Source organism: Haemorhous mexicanus, chromosome 2, assembly GCF_027477595.1.
Source record: "Haemorhous mexicanus isolate bHaeMex1 chromosome 2, bHaeMex1.pri, whole genome shotgun sequence".
NCBI classification, from domain to species: Eukaryota; Metazoa; Chordata; class Aves; order Passeriformes; family Fringillidae; genus Haemorhous; species Haemorhous mexicanus.
Genome location: NC_082342.1, coordinates 1,617,513 through 1,640,688, shown reverse-complemented (window position 1 = coordinate 1,640,688; position 23,176 = coordinate 1,617,513). Strand labels below are relative to the sequence as shown.

Below are 23,176 nucleotides of genomic sequence, written 5' to 3'. Positions count from 1 at the left end.
TAATTAGCACACACTGCACTTCTGAGATACTGAAGTGGAGGTATTGCTTACACATTATTCCTTTCCAAACAGCTTTGGAGGGGGAAAAAAAAAAAAAAAAAAAAAAAAGAAGGGAGAATTGGAGTTGCACATTTAAAAGTGAAGCTCTCTGGGGAGATCCAGCCTAAAAATTTTTGATTTTTGTCTCTCTGGGTTAACTGCTCCATCCCTGTAGTCTCAGGGCAATATTCAGAAACCTGGACTGGAGAGGGAAGGCAGCAATCAAGGCCAATCACTAAAGCAGCTCAGTGCCCTCATTTTAGTGAGGGGAAGAGCAACAGCACAAGTGCTGAAGTGCTCTGAGTAAATGTGGGGATGCAGCTCCAGAGGAGCAGGTTTAACAGCCTTTCCCAAGGCTGGCTGCAGCCCAAGCCCTCCCCTTTGGTCCCCCCTCAAGCAGACTGAGGGGAGACCTCACTGCAGGTACAACTTCCCCATGAGGGGAAGAGAAGGGGCACTGACCTCTGCTCTCTGGGACAGAGACAGGACCCAGGAACAGCTGGAGCTGTGCCAGAGCAGGGTCAGGTTGGATTTAGGAAAAGGTTCCTCCCCCAGAGGTGCTGGCACTGCCCAGGCTCCCCAGGGAAAGGGCACAGCCTCGAGGCTGCCAGAGCTCCAGGAACTCCCAGGGTGGGATTTGGGGTGTCTGTGCAGGGCCAGGGGTTGGAACTGATCCCTGTGGGTCCCTTCCAGCTCAGGATGTTCTGTGGTTTTTAAAAGCCAAGCAGCCCTGCTGCCCTTCCAGCCACACCACGGAGAGCCCTGCTCTGAACACCCACCACGGATTGCTCAGGAGGGTTTGGATCAGCACATCCAAAACAAAACCCAGAACACAGCCAAGGATGCTTCAATGGAGGCTCACAAATAATGAAACCATGGATTCCTTAAGGCTGGAGAAGCCCCCTAAGGCCATGGAGTCCAGCACTGCCAGGTCCCCACCAGCCCAGGAGATGTCGGAGCAGAGCCAAGCATTTGGAGAGAGGCAGACACAATTTTCTCCAACAACCCCACCACCATGCAGATGTGGAAGACACCTGTGGTGTCCTACAGGATCTCCAGCTGCCAAGGCACAGCTGGGAAGGTCCATCCAATGGAAAACCTGGGCCTTCCATGTAGTTCCAGAGAGGCAAAGCAGTGGGGAGGATGAGGGGAAGAAGCACGTGCTCCCCCCACACCTGGAGAGGCTCTAAACCAAAGCAAGCCCTGAGCACACAGGCTCCCATCTCCCAAAATTCAGGCCCAAGGAAACTCACCCCACTTGAAATAGAAACAAACATAAAAAAATACAGGGGTACTTAAGGTTAATTTTTTATGCTAACTCATTTTAAAAAGAACTTTGGCAGATTTCACTGATTTCCATATTAAAAGGAGGGTTCTTCCTCCTGTTGGTGACTCCTGGGATCCCTGTTTATCAAGAATCTCTAAATTCAACATCTCTATCTCTACTAAAACTTGTATCAATCTAATTATGCCTAAAACCTTGTTAAGCAAATAATTTCCTATGCCAACTAGGTGAGAACATGCCTGATAATCAATTAGCCCTACTGATATGCTTGTAAGGCTGCTTGTGAATCGTTTCCCTAATTATACTGGAAAATCCTGATTTTCCTTAAATACTTTCTTAAAAAAATTAAGCTATTCCAGAGCAAACTGTATAGTTCTGTGCACAAAAAAAGAAAAATGGAAGAGAAATCTCTATGGCCCAGCCAGGGCTGAAATCATTCTCTAAATTCTTGGGATTTGCATGCACTCTCCATTGGTTTTCATCCACATTTTTTTATTAATACACTGAACTCATCCAAGCCAAAGTAATGCAATTTCACTTTCCCCAACGTGGAAAATGGAAATGGAAGAGGGTCAATATCCCCATCTGTTTAATAACAAGCTATTACTGAGGGCTGTTTGCTCTGGCCACTCCCAGGGGAGGAAATCGAGATGCACACACACACACTGAGCACCATTTTCCACATTTTGTTGGCACAAACCCAAAGCATCTCAGCTTGCAAGATCCAAGATTTCATTTCAAGGCAGGAATGGGACACCCCAAAGCCAGAAAACAGCCTCAGGTGATTCATTTTGGGGGTGGAGGATGCCCAGGCAACGACCCAGCAGGGTTATTCTTCCCCACACACATTGTTATTCCCCACTCTGGAAATCAGGTTGGGTCAGAGGTTTCCCCACCCACTTTTTCCAGGCTGAAAACATTCATTTTTACACTGATAATACTGCACAAACAAAAGCAGCAGATATATCAAAACTCCAGTCAACAGCTGGTTTTTTTCCCCCCTGGCAAACAAACAAAAAAGATGAACTGCAGGAAAGTATCCTCTGCCATGTGCATATGGATATATATATGGATATATGGAATATTCTGGATGAGAGCTGAGGCAGGAAAGCACAACAGCCTTGTCCTTAAAGCTGAGTGCTGCTGCCTCAATGACAGAAAATAAGAGGGGGGGGGAACAAATTTAAAAAATGAGAGAAAGGTCCACAGGCCATGTGTTGGTCTGGCAGAGCACTCAGAAGGGGAACATCCCTGTCTCCCTGAGATCCCAAAAATCCATGGCTACATCCCAACCCAGAGAGAGCCTGCAGATCCCCTTGGAGTCCCCAGAGTGGCAAGGGATGAGCCAAACAGACAATCCCAAATAGGATCTGGCTGATGTGGAGCCCCCGTGGGTCTGACCTGTTGTTTATTGTTCTTAAATGTTTTCTACCAAAAAATAAAATAAAATTACAGCTTTGAAACTAGGGCAGCGGGTAGTTTGGGGGTTGTGCACTTCCAGTTAATGAAAATTCAGACTTCAAAAGATAAACACTTCAAAGGGATTACAAAAGAAAAACTTAGACTTTAATCTCCCTAAATAAATAAGCACAGGACGGACTAACGCCCTCTGCCACGGAGCTTCTTAATGTTTTCCACAAAGAGAGGCAGGACTGGGTGCCTGGAACTTTGAAAGGCTGGAAGAAGAGGAACAGGGCACAGGAAAAACCTGTATAAACTTCTGGCAGAGCAATAATTAAACACAGTCCCTGCTTTCTGCACCAACCTTGCAGGTCAAGGTGTTGGCACAGCTCTGAAAACCCAAATTCTGCTGCAGATCCAGAAATATCAGGTGAGCCCACGAGCAGGTTCTGAAGTAACTCCCAGCAGCAAAACACAGGAGGAAAAACATGGGACACTTCAGGTCCCCTCTGCCAAAGAATTTCTGACAACCTGAGTATAAAAAGAGCTTCATCTTTTGGGGGCTGCTGGAGAGATGGGCAACAACTTGTGAACTTCTCATATCTTTCATTCTAATAAAGCCCTTGGCTTTTAGAAACAGCAGAGAGAAACGTCAGGCAGCCCAGAGTGCGTGAAATCACATTTTTGGCAGAGAAAGTCAAACCTTTCCACCTCTCCAAGTCTATGTCAGGTGGAGTCCCCTTGGGACAGCATTCCAGAAACACTCAGAGCAGCACAAGAAGCCAGGAGTTCAACAGCTTAAAATCTAAAATAGCAGCTGAGGTGAGGTGAGACACCACCAGGAGCCCGAGAGTGCTGTTGATCTTGGCAGAAGACAGGGAAGTGGAGGGAATCTGAGCCACAAACCCAAAGGGACAGGCAGGAAAGCACCAAACTGGGAGAAGAGGGATGGGAAGGGAGTGTCTTGAGGAAGAGACCCCATGTTCAGCCTCTGCTGTGTGAAGAGCCTCAGACAGAGAATGTCCTGTGATGTTGGTATGGTTTGGGTGATGACAAAAAAATCAGCAGGGCTCAACAGAGACAGCCCAGGTGAGAAAAAGACAGGAAAAACCATCACAGGAAAAATGAGAAGACAACAGCTGGGTGTTAAACAAAACCCATGCACCAACAAGGAATTAAAAAGTGTTTAAAGAATTAAAAAGGTTACAGAAGATTTTTCCTCTCCACAGACTCCAGGAGCTTTGCCATCCTCACCAAGCTGCAAACCAGAAGCCTGCACCAATCCTTACCCATTACCAGCAGGTTTTTGCTGAGAAATTAAGTGGAAACAGAGCTGGGGTTGAACATGCACACCCTGACCAGCAGCTTCCTCTTCAGACAAGCATTCCTCCCTCTCCTGGTTTTCCTTTCCAAACAGCCCTGAAGAGCTGCCCAGGGATGGTGCCAGCAGCTGGAGCAGGAGCCTGTCCCACACATTCCCTGCTGAAAACCTGGCTCCTGCCAGCAGGGAAAGAAAACTGCACCAAGAACCCCAGGAAGGCTCATCTGAGAGGGAGCCAAGTGCCTCCACACCCACTGCAGGCACTGGAATGGAAACAGTAAGGGAGGGAAAGAAAAAAAAGGAAAACAAACCCAGCAAGACTCATTTTCCAATCGATACCCTGCACATCTGCTGTGCAACTGCTACCCAGAGAATTAGGCATGAATGTTTCTGGCTTAATGAGAGGTGGAAAGTCCTAGTTAAATGGATTACAAGCTCTTTATTTCCTATGATTGATTCCTTCCATACGGCTGCAGGAGACATTACTCACGAAAATAAATGTGCTCAAGTAGCAGAGGAGCTAAATAAATAAAGAAAAAATAAACTTGCTTTGCCTTCCTGAGCAGCCTGGGGTAGTGGAAGGTGTCCCTGCCCATGGCAGGGGGTGAAACTGGGTGGGCTTTGAGGTCCATGAGGTAACTGATGAAGTCCAGGAGAAGTTCAAGAAGTAAAGTCAGCTTTTCATCACCTGCACGACAGCTTTGTGATGGCTTGAAAAACATGGAAACAAAAATGATGTGGGGAAAAATGAGATGTATGCATCCCCCAACCCCTCCTCCACCCCTGTGGCACACAAGATATTTAATCTCTGCCAGAGGAAGGCTAACATCCACTTTATCCCTCTTCTTTTCCAAGGAAGCAGAGGTTTGTCTCATGTTCCTAAAGCCTCCTTCCAGTTATTACTGGGTTTTTTTCCAGTTCTGTACAGATCAGTCTCTGCTCAATGCAAGGAGACAGACAGGAGAGTTTCCCTGTCGTGAGGGAAAGGAAAAGTGCAAGGAAAAAAAAAAAAATCCAAGGAAACAAATGGGTAACAAGAGACAGGTTACAACCCCAACCCCATTCCAGAGTCCCTCAGCTCCAGGTAAATGCCTGTCCTGACTGGGACTCCTGTATCCTGCCAAAAGCTGGTGTTGATCTTTAGGAAGATGTGAATAAGGGCAAAAGGATTTTCACTCTGTTTGCTGCAGCATAAATCTTTCAGGAGAAAGGAATTTTCTCAATTGACCTGGCAAGGAGTTGCATCAGTCTGAAATGCTCCTTGCTTTCCAAAAAGCATCTCCAAACGTGGGCTAAGGTCACCCTGACACAGGAGGGATGGGGACAGAGGTGAGGTCAGGAAGGGACCCACCCCTCCAGCCACAGGGTCACTCCCAGAGTTAGCAGAGGAGGCTCACAGGCATTTCCAGCTCTGCCTGAGAGTCCTGCTCTAATAAAACACAAAAACAAGGCTCCATCTGCCAGTTACATCAGCTCCTAGCTTGTTTTCCTTATGGAAAGGCCCAGTCATGAGGGATTCACAAACTCATTTAGTGATGCAAACCCAAGGCCTATTAGTCCAAGTGCTCTCAGTCATTTTTGAGGCCTTTTAACAGGATGAGCATTGATTCTCTGAGCATTAACTCACTGTGTCCTGGTGCCCTTTTTCCAGCACCAGTGACACTCTTCCAGACTGGCACATTATCAGCACAATGATGTTTTCAATATAATCAGGGTTAGAGTCAAACAGGGACACCTGCAAACATCTGCTTCAAAGGAAGATGGTCAGGCTGTGGCTGCCTCAGTCTTGGAATTGGTCAAGCTTGGATGGGGCTTGGAGCAGCCTGGGACAGTGGAAAGTGTCCCTGCCCATGGCAGGGGGTGGCACTGGGAGAGCTTTAAGGTCCTTTCCAACCCAAACCATTCTGGGATTGGTATCAAAGGTACCCACAAACCTTTGGGGGTTAGGATGAGCCTGGGGGCTGGAGATGCTGGCACAAAGCTCTCTCCATCTGGGATTCCTCAAAACACTGCTCTCATCCAGGGCATTATTTATAGCCCTGTGCTCCAGAGAACATGACCTCAAGGCAAGACCCCCAAGGGTCCATTAACACAGAGCAGTTTGGTGGGAATTGCTCCCAGCCCAGAGCAGTTTATCCAAACATCTGGAGCAGCTAAATCCCACAGGAGCCCAGAGGCCAGGATGCAACAGCATTTCTCTCTCCTTCTCTGCACCACTCTAAGCTTTCTAGGAAAAAGGACCACTTGGAAGTCTTTTTTTTTTTTTAAAGTAGCTTTGTGACATTGGAGGAGCAAAAAATAAACACAAACATCCAAGAGATTTGGAGCAGAGCAGGGTGCTCAGCAGCACACACTCCACAGCAGCTAGGCAAGCATCCCTCAGTCAGTGAGACTGACCACAAGGACACATCCATTCTTCACCACAGTGACCTTCCCTGTCCACCCTAAAAACACATCCATGGCACCAGGACACTGCTCAGGGTGGATCTTAGAGCACCACACAAGCAAAGAAGTCAATAAAAAGGCTTCCTGCACATCTCTTGATGAGCTAGCCCTAGGCAAGCATGAGAAAAGTGCAATTTTCAAGGCTACACTTGCTCAGAAGACAGAGCCCCCTGCCCAGGTGGGTCAGGCATCTCCCACCTGGAACACAGACCAAAAAGCAGCCACATCCCAGGGAAGCAGAGAAGAGTTTTCCAGAGCACAGAACTCTCACAGAAAAGCTATTATGATTATTATTATTATTAGTCTCATACACATTTATTTAAGAGGTTCTCAGGAAGATTTGCCCATGAAACTTACACACAAACAGAGCATTTCCAGGATTAAATGGCTTTTATCCCCTTTCCAGAAAGCCACTCTGGGTTTTCATCCCATCAGATTAAGATCCTGTCTTGAGAGCAGCTACTGTCTGGGTAGGAGACAAGCAGCTTTTCCTTCCACCAGCCAAAATCTCTTTATTTCCAGCTTGTTTTCCTCCCAAAACACAGGGTGGTTGCATAAGTGCCTCTGTTCCTGTTCCTTGCTTTCTCCCACCTTTCCTTCCCTCCCCAGGCAGTGATTCCCTGGAGCTCAGCCTCCTCCAGCCCAGCTGGAATGCTCTCCAAAAGTTGCTGCTGGGTGGGAAAAGATCAAATAAACCTCCCCCCAAAGGAAGAGCAGCTCTAGCCCAGGCTGCTGTCAAAGACTAATCAGCAAGTACAGCTGGAGAGGGGAAGGCATGGAAGTGGGAAGATTAAAGATTTGAAATAAGTCCCAAAGAAACCAGACTGAGCTTGCTCTTGAGTCAATGTTTTTTGGTTAAGTAGGAAAACATTGAGAGCTTTGAATAATTGACTTCACACTCAGTAATTTGCTGGCCAAGCCAGTTCCTGCCACTGTTTTAAACAGAGTGAAAAGGTCCTGAAAAATACTGGGATGGTCATCAAATAAAGAGAAAGCACTCAAAAAATGATTGCTGTTTGTGGGGAATTTCAGCAAGAAAATTTCAGGATGGGAAATGGAAATTTCAGCAAGAAATTTCAGGATAAGGCTTTATAAGCATTAGAAGCAAACAAAAAAAAAAACAAAAACAAAAACAAAACAAAAACAAACCAAACAAAACCAACCAAACAAAATCACCATCAAACCAACAACCAACCAACAAAACAAAACAAAACCCAAACAAACAAACAAAAAACCCACACCCAAACCCAAAAGAAACCAAAAAGAACATCAGCAATACTCTTCTTTTTGCTAGAATAGTTTTTACACATTGCTGAAAATCAACTGAAAAATTCCTGTTCCCTGGATGAGCACACCAGGGTTTAAAGCCACCAGTACCCAGTCTGGATAAACCAGAATTCCACAGGAAAAGAGCTGGCCAGGAAAGAAAGAAAATGAAAGGTAGAGACGAGGAGGGGATTTTTTCCTGAAAAAAATGTTAATTTCCAGACTAGCAAAGTGTAACTGGACACAGAAAAGAGGAGGAATCTCTCTTTGCTATATGAAAGCAGAAGGAATTGGCACAACAAATCACCAGGTGAATCTGTCATAGGGAAGGGAATAAAGGGAAATAATTGGGAAGGGGAGAGAGTCAAGCCTTTTTTGTTCCCAAATCTGGCAGTGTAGCTCTTTGTCCATGTTTCAGGAACCTTTTTCAACTGAAAAGAGGAATCCATGGAAGTTTTCAAGGAAAGGTGGTTTTAAGGACTCTTCCAACCCACCCCATTCCTCGATCCTCTGGATCTGAACATTCATTCTCCTTTCCTGCAGCCAGTGCCAGGCCTCCAACTCCCCCTGCATCCCTTGGCATGGGAGCATCCTGGTCTGGCCAGAATTGAGGAGGTTTTTTTTTCATCCTCCCCAGCCAGGACACAATTTATAAACATCCCAGGTATCCTCACATCAAGATCAGGGCCCAAGATTGGGTTTTGTCAGGCTCAGGGCTCATGTGAGTCCCTTGAATTTCTGTCAATCTCCAGGTTTTTACCTCCAGCAGGTTCTCCTTGCTTCCCTGGAGCCTGATCCTATTCTTGGGTTCTCTGGGGTAATCAGCAATCTTTCCCTAGTGAGCTTTTTTTACTTCCCCTCCCCATGCCAGCCTCCCTTAAGCTGGTTTAGAACAGTTATGTAAGAGTCCTCCAGGGTCACCAGGGGAAGGACCTCAGTCCTGGCATCATCAGCACCTCTGCCAGACCTTTACCAACCCCAGCCTAACTGGAACTCCTTACTTCAGAGACAGAAACCAAACATTTCACCTTCCAAACTCAGGATTTGAGGCATTAGGTCTCAGCATTTACTGAGGCAGGCTGTGATTATTTCCCCTGAAAAGGCACCACCTGGAGCAGAGTCTGCCTCTGCCCAGTGCAGCTCTTCAGCCAAGAAAGCTGAGAAGAAACCAATCCATGGATCCTCAAGGCAGCAAGAACCAGACCAATAAATCCTAAAGATGGATGAGATAGAAGATGCCTCACTCATGGGAAAAAAAAAAAGTCATTTTACTTTCTGTACCAGCTAAGGGCAACTGAGTTAAACTGCTTGCCTTCCTTGGCTCTAAGCCCACAGGTGAGAGACATGAATTACACTTCCCATGTTCTCTCTGTCCTCTCCAGCTCAATAAAAAGCTGGAAAAGAATAAAAATAAATCCAGCAATTTTACTATTTTTATCTCTAAGGGGGAGAAAACTATGCAACTGCTAGAAGACCAACCAAGTCTTGATTTAATTTTGTGTATTTTTGTGAATTTGGCTGGAAATTGCCTATAGTAAAAATAAAATTAAAACTACTAAAAAAAAAAAAGGCACCTAAAACATAAAAATAACACAACAGACTCAGACCCCTTGGCTCACACTCTTTTGATACAGAGTGGGGTTGTGGTTGTTCCTGCTCATCCTCCACCCAGTGCTTCTGCAGATCCATCCAGATCCTTCAACATCACTCCAGGCTCTGGCAATCCACAGGATCCAGCTGCCAAGGTTATTCCACCAGCTTGCTCTGGAGATAATTCCAGAGCTGACCTGAGCAGGTGGCTGGAGTGCTGAGCTCCCTCCCAAGCTGAACTATTTATTCTGTGATTTTCTAGAAGCAGGAATCACTTTCTTCAAGGAATGTCAGGAAGTGATTGGAAAGAGGACTAAGCAGGAATTTTGTATTTTACTATTTTACCCCTCTCCATCCAGTAGAGGAGCTAAGCCTTTTTTTTCAAGTTTTCAAACAACCTGAGGTTTGCAGCCCATACCTAAACTCCAACAGAGCAAGGCTGCTCAGGATGGAAATCTCCTTTTTCCAGCAGAAACCCCTCAAGCCAGCAATTGGCCAAAGTGCTGCAAGCCATCATCATCCCCCTCTTTATTCCTGGCTATTCACTTCCAGCTTCTTAAGGAGTTTTACATATTTTAGCAAGCTGAGGGTTTGGGCCATGCTGCTTTCCAGGAAGGTTCATTTTTCTTCTGAGGAGCCTGTGAGAGTTCAGTTCAAGTCCTCACCCCCCAGCTTGGCTCATCCTCAGCAGCACTTAAAAGAGGGTGAGAACATGTTCACTGAGCTAAAAACAAACACACTGTCCCAGTATTTCTAGTAAATTCCACTTGGATTCCAGGTATCCTCAAAAGGACTTTTTGCTGTCCAACCTTCTGCCCAGCCCTTGAGAACTTCAAGTTTTCTCTTTGTTTTATTTTTTGGTGCCAGTTCGTGCAGACTGACTAAAGCCCTACAAAACCTTTCCCATTTCTGTTCTGGCAGAGAGCTGGGCTGAGTTTCTATTCCAGGGACATTACCCAAGTGCTTTCCTCACACACCACCCACACTCAGGTCCCCAGATCTGTTGGGCTCCACGAGCGCCGGCGGAGCGAGGACGCGGGGGCGGCTCCGTGTCTCGTCTCACTCCCTCTCCCTCTGTCTCTCGAGAGGCTCCTTCACAGCTTAAGGACATTTCCTCCCCCACACCAGATCATCCTTGCCACCCAACACCTGCTCAGCCCCCAGGTGTGAAGCCACAGCTCACCCCAGCTCCAGAGGTCTCTCCCTGCTACAGGTGGCTCAGGTTTTGTGGGGGCTGTGGTGTGATTCCTCTGAAATCTCTCCTTCAGCTCAACAGAGGCATTTTAAACACCAGCTTCTGAATGTTCTCTCCTCAGCTAAGGTGTGTGATCCCAGCCCCACACCCAGCCAACACCACAGAACAGCTGCTGGAGGTCACATCCTAAAGTCCCTGAACAGGCAGCTCTCTGCCACGTGCTGGAGAAAGCTCAACCAGCCCCAAAATCCCAAAATTCCAGCACAGGTGGGTGCCAGCAAAGAGCTACAGAGGAGGCCAGGGAGATGCTCCAGGGGCTGCAGCCAGGCTGGCAGAGCTCACCTGGAGAGGAGAAGGCTCCAGGGAGAGCTCAGAGCCCTTGCAGGGACTGAAGGGGCTCCAGGAGGGCTGGAGAGGGACTGGGGACAAGGCATGGAGGGACAGGACAGAGAGCAGGGTTAGGTGGGATTTGGGAAGGAATTCCTGACTGTAAGGGTGGAGAGGCCCTGACACAGGGTGCCCAGAGAAGCTGTGGCTGTCCCTGGATCCCTGGCAGTGCCCCAGGCCAGGTTGGACAGGGCTTGGAGCAGCCTGGCACAAGTGGAAGGTGTCCCTGCCATGGAATGATCTTGAAGATGATCTTGAAGTTCCCTTCCAACCCAAACCATTCCATGAAGGTGTTTAAAGCTTCCAGCCCTGCTTTAGTCTCTCCACTCCACAGGCTCCAGGTTGATCTCTGGGAAAGTTTCCAAAAAGAAAAGGCTGCTCAGCTTTCAGACAGGAACAGCCAGTGGTTTTGCCAGGGAAATACTTTTCCTTTCTTCTGTAGTAAGATCAAAAGAGCTGGGCTGACCCTCAGCTGGGAAACCCCAACCCTGTGGCACCAGCTTTCCCCTCAGCTTCCCCAGCTCCTGCTCCCTGGTCAGAGACTTCAGGAACAGGACAAGATGCAGAGTAATGGGATTCTTTGTCAAGATAACGAGAGAAGGGTGGAGATCCAGGATTATATTCTTATTTTTATTTATATTCCTTCATTATTACTGTTTTTTAGAGGAGTGGGCTAAGTGGCTACAAACTTTAGCATCTTGAAAGAGTGAGTATCTCTAATTTTCAGAGCTTCTTCCTGTTATTGACATCCCTTCAGGATGAGCAAAATACACAAACAGCAACCTCAGAGCTTCAGCTCCAAGCCTCTGCCAAAACCCAGGGACATTGCTGGAGGAAGGAGCAGAGCACAAAGGAGACAACAAATCACCAGAAGTATTTCACATCATGGTGTAGAGCCAACCATGCCATCTCTTTTGCCCCAAAAGAAAACCTAAACCATTTCACCACTTCAAACAGCAAAAAAATAAGAGCAGGTACAGGATCAGCTCCAGCAGAGCCAGTGCCAACACCCACCAGGCAATCCTGATTTTCATTTTTCATTTCATTTTTTAATTCACATTCATGCTTTGTACCAGCTGTGGAGGCTGAAGCCCTGCACTCCCCAAACCAGAGCTGTCAGCAGCTTTTCTCCTCCTTTATGGGGCAAACACTCTCCCAAAGGGTTTCTCACTACTGAGCTCTTTATTTTTAGCTTGGCAGCCAGGAGTCATTTTCAGGATCCACAAATTGTGTTCAGGATCATCCCCATTTTTGTATTCTGACAAGCCTGAATTTTTGCTTTAAGTTAAAGTGCAGTTTATTAGTCCAAAGGATCTCCAGTCATTGCCTGGCAGGAGCTGAGCTGGTACCCATTCATCATCCCCTTACTTACAAGACAAGACTGCACAAGGAAGCCAAAGTTCACATTGATTTCCTGCTAAAATCAGGTCCTGGAGACAGAAAAGGCTTCGTGGTGTATTTTCACCTTGTGGGGCTTTGGAATTCTGCTCACGAGGTGAACAAGGCTGCACCACAGAGCAGCCCAAGCCTTCTGCCTGTTGTCACCCACAGAGAGGAGATTCCAGATCCAGGCAGAGGATGGCAGGTTTAGGTCTAGATTTAGTTTAAGCCAGAGGATAAACTGGTTTACTTAAAGCCCACCTGGAGGTGAAGAGCAGGTCAGCTGCAGCCAGCCCAAGAAAAGCTCTTTATGGAGACAGGAATGTTGAGTGAAGGATAAACCAGAGCTTTGCAGCACTCTGGTTTGACCACAGCATGATCCAGGGATTCCAGCCACATCCCACATTTCCAAAAACAACACTCAATTCCCCCTTTGGGTCACTGAAAACAGGAATACACAGTGGAGGAGGAATATTACAGCCCAAAATCCAAGGGGAACAGCAGGACATCCATGGGGTTAATGCAAACAGCAGGTACAGGAGGGAACAAAGAAATCCAAAGTGATTTCACTGCAGCTCCCAAAAAGTTCATCCAAATTAAAAGTAGGGTTTAACTCAAAAGTTAAGCCCAAAGATTTGGATTGAACTTGAAAAAGACTCGACCTTCTGTTTATTTCTACTGAGCCTTCTGACTGCCGGGGCTTGCACACGTCAAAGCCCCAAGGAAAGAGATCAAACAGCAAAGGCAGAATGGGGAAAAGCTCAGCTCCCAAAAGATCATCCCTGTGCAGAGCCCTCTCAGAGCTGCTGACACTTTTTGGCAGCTGAAGGGGGCACAGTGGGAACAGACACGACAATTCCTGCTCTTTGCACAAGCCACAGACAGATCCAGGTGGCAGCTCCACCAGCACAAAGCAGAGCAGACACAGCCTGAAATCTCCTTGGGAAAAGAGAGTTTTTGGCTAAAAACGTGGACTTGTTACAAGAAACACAAAGAAAAATCTCAGTGAAGTATTTAAAATACTTTTAAAATAGGACTTTAAAAATATAGTGAAAATGCATTAAAATAAGGATTGTGTCACAGCAATTCTGCCCCTTTTACCCATCCACCTGCCTTCAGACCACACAATTTGCTTTATTCCAGACTGACAATAATGCACATGGAGCCTCTGGAGGATTTAACCACCAAAGCCAAAATGAAAAATCACCTCCACAGATGGAGAAAGACCAGAATCGTGCAGCAGGTCTGTCTTGCCATCGCCCTCTGGAAAACCACCCAGTCTCAGGATGTTACATTCATTTTTATTTTTGCCAGATTCCTGAAAAATCTGCCAGAGATGCTGAATCACACGTGAATCATCACAGAATTGTTTGGGTTGGGAGAGATCTTAAAGCTCATCCAGCCCCACCTTCCCGTGTCCCAGGCTGCTCCAAGCCCTGTCCAGCCTGGCCTTGGGCACTGCCAGGGAGCCAGGGACAGCCACAGCTTTCCTGTCCCATCACATCAAAGCTCTTTTTTCTCACACTGCACAAAACCACGCCAAAATCTTCCTTGCCTGCCCTGCAGCAACTCTTGGATGCTTCTCTGGTTGCCACAATCCTGTCTGTGCTTCATCTCTCCTCCCCCACCCAATCAGGACATTGCAAAACAGAAAAGAAAAACCCAAAAAAAAACCCATACAGAGAAGCACTGAAAAGAAATCTCACCATCCCAGTCTGCAGCACAGATGATTTCACCCCAATTACTCGCTCTTGTCATGCAAAACAAGAACTACAGGAGAAAATTCAACTCCTGATCCAGACTACACAGCAGCCAAAAATGAAGACGCTGCCCCAAGCATTTCTTTCAGAGTTTTACATGCTGGGATTGGTCTGTCAGCATGCGAGGAGTCTCCCAGAAGTGTTTTTGAAAGGAAGGCTGATATTAAAGACCAATTATACATCTGAATTTGAGCCTTCACCCTCTGATTCAGGGGAGCCCGAGGAACACGCACATGCACAGGAACAAGGCATTTAAAAGAGAGAAAAAAAAATGGAAAAAGTGTTCAAGTTATGTGGGGAATCTGGGCAAAGAATGCAAATTCTGACCTACTTCTCCCTCCTGACTGGGAGAGGGCACGAGGCAGCTGCTACTGCTGCTCTGCCAGCCCAGGAGAGGAGCAGGAGCCCTGCCAAAACTGCTGCAGCCATGGCTCTGCTGGAAGGTGAAGGCCACCATCCTTCTGCCCAGGCAACAAGGCCACAACCCCCAGAGCCCAGCAGCACCATCCTCCAGGGAGCGGGGAGGGCTGGAACCTTCCTACAAAAAAAAAAAAACCAACTTTCCTCCAAGCCAGTCCCCAAGGTGGGAAAGGGACAGGGACAAAGCCATGGACACACTGGGCTGATGCAGTGCCAGCTGCATGGAAAGCCAAGGTCTCCATGAGAGCCATCCACTGTCCCAGGGCAAGGGAAATTCCAGAGGGGAGGAAGTTTAGCTCAGTGGCCCCTCCAGCAGAGGAGGATTCCCAGTTTTATTTTCCAAACTCTCAGCCACACCTTCATCAGCTGCCCACTCAGGAGCCACTGACCTTCTGCAGGGAAGTCCTGTCCTCAGCTACTCCTCACCCCAGCAGGACAGAGCCAGTCAGGCCAGTTCCTGATCCCAGCCGGAACCAGTGGCAAGATTCACCCTGTGCTCTCCATCCCAGAAGGGTCAAGTTTTCTGTGCCCTCCCAAAACCAGAGTGATCTTCAGGAGCCACAAGAAGTCTTCCTCCCAGTACTGAATTGTCTTTCAGGTGCCAAAAACCCATCTGATCTCACACAGGACAGGAGCTGGCCAGGTGAACCCCCAGCTTAGGTGAGAAAGTCCAACTCGTGTCACTGCAGAAGGTTTTTATTAAAGCACTGAGCTGTGCCAGCACAAGGTGACAATAAAAGCAGGCAAGAAGAGGAGCCATCAGTGTCAGCCCAAGCAGAGATCCAGCTCATGTCACAGCCTTGTCCATCTTGGAGCAGCCTGGATTAGTGGAAGGTGTCCCTGCCCATGCCAGGGGGTGGATGGAATGACACAGTCTTTGAGGTCCCTTCCAACCCAAATTACCACATGGCTCTAAAACTGTCCCCAGTGATGGATTGCCATAAAAACACTGAGTTTTCATCAGTGCTTAGCATGCAATTCCTGTAATATATCATACACATTCATCTTTTACTGATGCAGCCTAAGGTGTAGGATGTGGCATCCCCCAACCTCCTCTTGGCATAAATTAAATTCTAGATAGAGCCATAAAATCCTTGCTGCACTGGCTGGGAATTGCAATTCCAGTCCAAAGCCTGCTGCAAACTCAGATTATAGAGAAGGCTTTGTTCAGCCAGTCTCCTCCTTTTCCCTTAGGAAACTTGTATGTCAAAAGACCAATAAATGCTGGAAATTTATTATGTGGAAAGGCAGAACTGAGATGTAAGCTGAGTTTATGTTTGAAATGGCCACAGAGCCCCGGGATGGCAAAGTCAGAATTGTTGTTCTCTGTTTGTACACACACAAATACCCAGGGATGAAAGAATGTCAAGGAGAGAAGAATTATCAGCACCACAGGAGCAAGGAACAGAGAAATGTGGTTCAGATTTAAAGGCTGTTCAGGGATTGTACTGCAAGAAAATAAAAAAAAAAATCAATGAAAAAAATTATAAGGCATAAGACCATTTCAATTTGCAGTGTGTTTATCAGCACTGATTAAGGGAAGATTTGATTTATCCTAAAGGAGAGCAGGTGAATCACTACAAGGCTTTAAAATTCTCCTCCAGCATTCACAGCTGCCATACCCTGGGCTCTGGAAGCACGTGTGGTATAATTTTGATGTTTAAATAAACCAAAACACACAGACAGCATCTGGGTTTCTTCCAGCCTCCCAAGCATCCAAGAAATCCTGCTCATCACCACCTATGAAGACACCCAAAGCACACCTTGCCAGGTGATTCCTCACTTCCCTCTGGCCTCTCCCTAGGGTTTGGAACATTCCAACACCTCCTGAAGAACTCCCTTGTCCTTGCCTTTTCTGTACAACTGCAGGCAGGGAAACTTTCTTCAGCTCCATGGGATGCAGACTACATAAATGTCCCTCACCCTACAGAAAAGAGCTGGAATATGAAATAAAACATCTCATCTTTCCCACCAAAAGCAGACTGTAAACAGCCTGAGGGTTTAGACAAGTACCTGGGATGTGGAAGAAACTTTCAAACCTGTTTTCTTCCCACATGAACTTCCTGCCTCAGCCATGAACACATTTCCTACACAACTCAAGAGGAAGGGAGCCCTCAGCTCCACGCTGGTGTCCCCAAGCACTTTAAGCACCTGTTGCTTTGGGTTAGATGTTTGCAAGAGTTCCCAAGAAGATCTGTGTCCCACCAGACATTTGGGAAGTGAAAAAATTTAACTCCATGAGGATTTTCTTTGGGTTGGAGGAGTTTAAGACACCCAACTTGTGTATAGAGAATGGGAGAGGGGAACAAAGTGTTCCATGAAAAATGAAGTGCCTCCATTTCTAAGGAGATGGTGGGAGATCCACTGAGGAAAAAAAATAGAGACAATCACACCCCAAGCACTCAAAAAAAGTTCTTTTCTTGTAGCACCACCACCTGACAGAGGAGCACAATAGCACAGCTCAAAACAGCCAGGGAGGCAGGCAAAGCCAAGATCACCCTGATCCTGCTCCATGAAAACGTGGCAATTGCTGCTCCAGGGAAGACTCAGCAATTTTTGTGCCACAGGAAATGTTGTGCCTGCTGGACAAAGCACTGCCAGAAGCTTTGGGTCATTCTGCCCTGGTTGTGTCCTCAAGCTTCTCTCCATAACTGAAGGCAGAGCTTTGAATGAAGGCAGAGTTTTCCAGCTGCTGTGGAGCTCTGAGGATTTCAGGAATACCAACCCATCAGATTCAGAAATGGAGCTGGAAATCAGACCTACAAGCTCATCACAATGTGCCTCAAAAGGCTGGGCACTTGTCCCTTCTTCCATGTCATCCTAGTCTTTCTTTCAGCCAGGAAATGTAACCACCTCTGAGGGAAATGAGGCTTCACAACCATCTTTCCTTTTCTCCAAATTCCCCACCACTCAGCTGGGATCTTTTCCCAGCCTTTTCCAAAGAACTTTTACTGCTACACTGGCTGTATTTGAATTCAGGCACTAATGCACTGGGCTGCCTTTGGGACTCCCCACAGCCCCTGCCAGGACTGGACAACCTTTTCCATGAAGAATATTTTTCTCATCTCCAACCTAAACCTCCCCTGGAAGAACCTGAGGCTGTTTCCTGTCACTCTAGTATTTGTTACCTGGGAGAAGACATTGATCTCCCTTCACCACTTGGGAGACAAAGGCACATCAACCCTTCCATTACATTTTGAGGGAGATAAGGATGGAAATTAACTCCCCAGCATATCTGCTTCAATGTTAATCACCTGTGTCTCTGATAGACCTGGCAATTTTAGGAATCTAAACTGCATCAGGTTTTAGCAAGAAGGTCACTTCTGCATCTACTAAGAAAGCTGGATTTTGTTCCTCTCCACTTTTAGCCCTGTTAGACTCAGAATTAAAGTCTCTTCACACAGCTTAGAGCAAGATGCTGTCCTATGGACACAATGGAAGAGAAGATTGGAAGTCACCATCCCCATTTCTCTTTCTACATCCTTCTGTGACAGACTCATTCCACCCTCTGAAATTTTCATTAAACCCAGGAGGACCAATGATCTTTTTCTGCAGCCCCAATGAGAGCAGCATTCACCAAACAAGAGGCAGTGGTAGTGGAGAACCAACACAGCACAAACATCCCCTGTTTTGCCAGTTTAATCCCTCCAGCAGCCTGTCAGCATATTCCAGAACAGTCACCATCCAAATATTACATTTTCACTTGAACTGGACAATAATTAGGACACCCAAGCTTCCAAGAGTCAATGAAATAGTGGGAAACCCACCAAAAGTCTCAGGTTGGCCTTCTGTGAGCAGCTCTGTGTCCCACCAAGGACCAGAAATGCTGTGTTCAAGGCTCTGCCTTTGCTAAGTGCTCCTTAATCTACCCCAGAGGTTGATAATCAGAAGGAATTGTTCCCTGGCAGAGTGGGCAGGCCCTGGCACAGGTGCCCAGAGCAGCTGGGGCTGTCCCTGGATCCCTGGAATGCCCAAGGCCAGGCTGGACAGGGTTTGGAGCAGCCTGGGACGGTGGAAGGTGCCCCTGCCCATGGATGAGCTTTAAGGTCTCTCCAAACCCAAACCTTTACACATGTTCTAAAAAACCCAAACCCAACAACTGCACAGTTGCACAAAGCAGGTTTTCCAAGAGGCCAAAAAGAGGAAGAAGTTAAAGCTGTGATTTATCAAGATGGTGATTTATGTGCTGCAAGCACACACTGGGAGGGGAGGAGGATAAATTAGCACCAACAGCCCAAGCTGACACATCTTTGCTCCCGGCCTCCTGTCACCTCTGGGACAGGGATCCAAGTGCAGCAGCAGACTCTGTGACTCCAACCCAGCGTCTGGGGGCGTGCCAGCCCCGGTGATTAACTCATGCTGTTAATTACAGGATGTAAACAGTGCCCTCAGCTGACCCACAGCCAGGCCAGGCATTGGCAGCTCAGGCTGTGCCCTCGTGGTTGCACATGTGCCACTGCAGTCCCCTCCCTGCTGGGACATGAGGAATGGCACCAGCTGCCCTTGGCACCCTGCACTCCTGCCCCAACTCCTTCCACCCAGCAGGGCAAAAACCTCAGTGCTGAGAGCTCACAGGGCTCCTGTCCCAAATAACAAGCCAGGATTCAAGCCCTGTGGCAGCCCAAAAACCTCGAGGGACTCAGCCTAGTGCTTCCCAAGCTGCTGGGGATGGGCACACTGGGAGAGCCAGGCAAGGCAGGAACTGGGAGTACTGGTGGATGAACAGCTGGACATGTGCTCTGGCACCCAGAAACCTCCAGGCCTGGGCTGAGGGGGGATCCTGCCCCTGAGCCCAGGTGAGAGCCCACCTGCAGAGCTGCCCCAGCCCTGGGGACACAGCAGCAGCACCTGGAGCTGCTGGAGAGAGCCCAGAGGAGGCTCCAGAGCTGCTCCAGGGCTGGAGCCAGGCTGGGAGAGCTGGGAGTGCTCACCTGGAGAGGAGAAGGCTCCAGGGAGAGCTCAGAGCCCCTCCAGGGCCTGAAGAGGCTCCAGGAGAGCTGGAGAGGGACTGGGGACAAGGCATGGAGGGACAGGACACAGGGAATGGCTCCCACTGCCAGAGGGCAGGGCTGGATGGGATACTGGGATGGAATTCCTGGCTGTGAGGGTGGGAAGGCCCTGGCACAGGGTGCCCAGAGCAGCTGTGGCTGTTTCATCCCTGGAAGTGTCCAAGGCCAGGTTGGACAGGGCTTGGAGCCACCTGGAATAAACGAAGTGTCCCTGCCATGGCAGGGCTGGATCACCATCATCACTGGATGATGTTACAAGGCCCATTCCAACCTGAGGTGTTCTGTTATCCTCTGGTCCCTGAACCAGTTCCAGTCCCCAGAGCCCACAGGAGATGGTGCTTCACTCACCACAAGATCCTTAAACACTTTCCAAGTTTGCTGTGCCACCAGAGCCTCACAGCTCTCAGTGAGATATTGAACCAAAAGGAGCCCTCAGGCAGCAACCTGCAAGGGCTGCCAGTCTGAGAGCAAGGCAGCCAGCACTGGCAGCCCAACACGTGTCACCATGACCTTCTGCTGCTCCAGGAACAGCATTCCTCCAGAGGCACAGCCAGATAACACAGAGAGACAAGGGCACCCAAGAAGTTATTCCTGACAAACACTCCTTCAATGCCTTTTCTTGCCGTAATCTTCCCAAACTTCTTTTTGGTTTTTCATCTAAATTCCTTAGAGGAGAGCAGATCCCACCAGCCCAGGAGACACCTGGCTCTGGGAGTGAACAAACCAATGTGTAGTTTTACAAACACACTTTGAGCCTTTCCACCAAAGGAAAAGCAAACAAATGTTCTCCTATCTCCCAGGAAGTTTGTCCTCACGTTAGCTTTCCTCTCAGCCTTTCTGTAGGCAGCTTTTAAAACATTAGAAAAGCCCTGTTTCACGTTAAATTCATAACCAGGAGGCAGAGTCAGGAGTCCCAGGCTGCTTTTTGAGCTGCAAACACTGAGAAGAGCAGATGAGCTGAAGTGTGGAGAGCTGGTGGTGAATGGGTTGAGTGTTCCACCTGTGGCATGGGGCATCCCAGCCACCCATCCCAAAGGGCTGGGAAGGTCTCAGGGGCAAAATGACTTAGAATGATGGAATGGTTGAGCTTGGAAGGGACCTCTGAGCCCATCCAGACCCACCCCTGCCACGGGCAGGGACACCTTCCACTGCCCCACACTGCTCCAAGCTCCATCCAGCTTGTGCCAGCACAAACCATCACAGCCAAGCCTGTCTGAGCTCAGCTCAGGTCCCTCCCAGCTCAGGGTATTCTGTGAACATTTCAGAGGGGCTGCCAACACACCTGTGGGCTTCTTAAGCACTCCTCTCCTTCCAGAAGTTCAGTTTAAAAACTGATTTTCCCCAGAGGATGCACCACAAGCTGCCCTTGGGTCAAACGAGCTGGGCACAGCTAAGGTCAGCCTGGTGCTCATCTCCCTCAAAGCTGCCTGTCCTCAGCAAGCCAGGCTCCCCTCTCCAAACACTGCATTAGTGTGGATCAGCCAGAGCAGCACAGAGCCAGGCCACCCCCAGCTGTCACCTCGAGGGCACCTGGCTCGTGCCAGCACTCTGCAGGGGACAGAGATGCTTCTGATTCAGGATGGAGGTACCCGTGGCACTACAGCCCTTGAGCAGCTCTGGTTCAGAGCACAAAGCTAAAAAATAAATAAATTTAAAACCAAAACACAGAGTAAGAGTTTGGGAGTCATTTTTAGCACCAGAATATTTCAGTTTCCCCTCGGTGCTTTCACATTCACCCGTGGCTAATCTCTGCTCAGACACTCTCTGGTGACACTGATTTTGTGTAAATCCAGGGATTAAAGGGGGTTATCCAGAGGGCCAAGGGCAGCCTGAACAAACAGGAGCTGGACCACAGTCCCTGCAGCCCCCTGGAGTTCAGTCCCCATCCCAAGGATGTGACACAAAGGTTCCCCAGGGCCTCCTGCAGCACCCAGCTAAGGCTGGCACCCCTGGCCATGGCCTGTCTGGGACCAATCCAGGGACAGGCCAGCAGCCAAAAACTCCCCACCAGAGGCCAGGAGCCTCCTGGAGCCCTCACATGGTTCCACCAAGAGCATCAGGTCCCACACAGCCAGCACACAGCTCCAAGGCATAAATCTTGATAACAATCACAATCCTTTAAAGCCTAAAGGATGCCACACTAGGAAGACCAAGGTTCCTAGATTTTTAATGGGTCTCTGCTTTTAAGAGCAGATCCCACCTCTAGATTTATTGCAAAACTAAGAAATAAAGTTGTATTGAAACAGAATCATTCAGGTTTGGGAAAGGCCTCTGAGTCCAGCTATTAACCAGCAGTGCTGTGCCACAAATCCACACAACTTCTGAGCCCTTCCAGGGGCTGTGATTCCACCATTCCCCTAGTCAGCCTGCCCCAATGCCTGACCACTCCCTCCAGGGAAGAAATTTCTCCTCACATCCAACCTAAACTTCCCCCAGCACTTCCTCCCATCCTGCCACTTGTTATGTTTGGGACACAAGTGTGACACACCAGTGCAAGAGGCCTCCAAACAACTGGAGGCTGGGGATGTTTATCTGTTAACTCTGTTCCTCTGCTCCTTCCTACGCCTCTGGATCAGCTCTGCATTGAAGACTTTCCAAAAGTCCCTTCCCTGGGGCAAGAAAATAAAAGGGATGCAAGAGAAGTGCAAACAACTTCTGCAGAGTCAGCAGCGAGTTCTGGCACCTGAACTGATGGATTTGTTTCCTTCTGAGGGACTGGAAGGGAAGGAAGAGGATCAGTGCTCCAGAAAATCAGCACTGCCACAGCTGGATCTGTGGAGCATTGCTGATCCAAAGCAGCCCCCAGATTTATTTGCCATTTCTGGACATTTCCAGTGCTGTTATCCCTTAGACAAAAGCAGCAGTGCTTAGAAGAGTGCCCAGTACTCCACAGTCCCAAGTTCCTGCCATCTTCCTCCAGCAAGGAATGCCACAGGGAACATCACTATGGGAGTTATGGTCTCCCAAGAGAAGGGAAGGAAGAATCTCACCCTGCTTCCCAGAAGTCAGCCAAGAGCTCCAGATCCTCTGCCTGGCCAGCACCAGCTCAACACTTCAGTGTCTGGTCCCCTGCTAAAGAGAGATTCACCATTTCCCCCACATCTCCTTTAAAACTGCTCCCAGAGGCAATTTCTTTATTTATTATCTTAATTAGAAACAACATTAAGGAATCACAGAGAACAAGCCAACAGTTCTGCTGCAGCAGCCACTGCAATCCCAGCTCCCACAGCATCCCCATCACTCCTGTGCTCTCCTCAGTGAGCTCTCAGTGCAAAAAGCCATTTGTTCAACCCCTCTTGTATCCCTAGGACAGCATCAAACAGTTTGGACACTAAACACTGGCTAAAAACACAGCTGGCTTTGGACCAGATGCAGGTAAAGCCGTGGTGACTGGGCTGCAGCAAGGACAGATGATAAAAGCCTGTCCCAGTGTGCTCTGAGCATCTGTCAAGTCAGCAAACAGCAGCACTCCCAGGCAGCTCTCCAGCCAGTGAGCATTTCAGGGGGTTACCTGCAGTTCCCAACCACAGGCTGTGAAAAGGGCACAGAAAGGAGGGGGTTTTTTTCAGACTTCCATGCAAGACCATCCTTTACCACTGCCCAAGGGAAAGAGGCTTTCAATATCCACCACATTTTATCCTGAAGTGCCAGGTTTCCATCAGAGCATCTCTCACCAGC

At 48.2% G+C, this 23,176-nt stretch overlaps 1 protein-coding gene across 1 annotated transcript in view; it reads right to left on the bottom strand.

The window, feature by feature from the left end:
• GDPD5 (glycerophosphodiester phosphodiesterase domain containing 5) overlaps positions 1-23,176 on the bottom strand; it is a 104,310-nt gene that overhangs the window by 64,396 nt on the left and 16,738 nt on the right. The window lies entirely within an intron of this gene.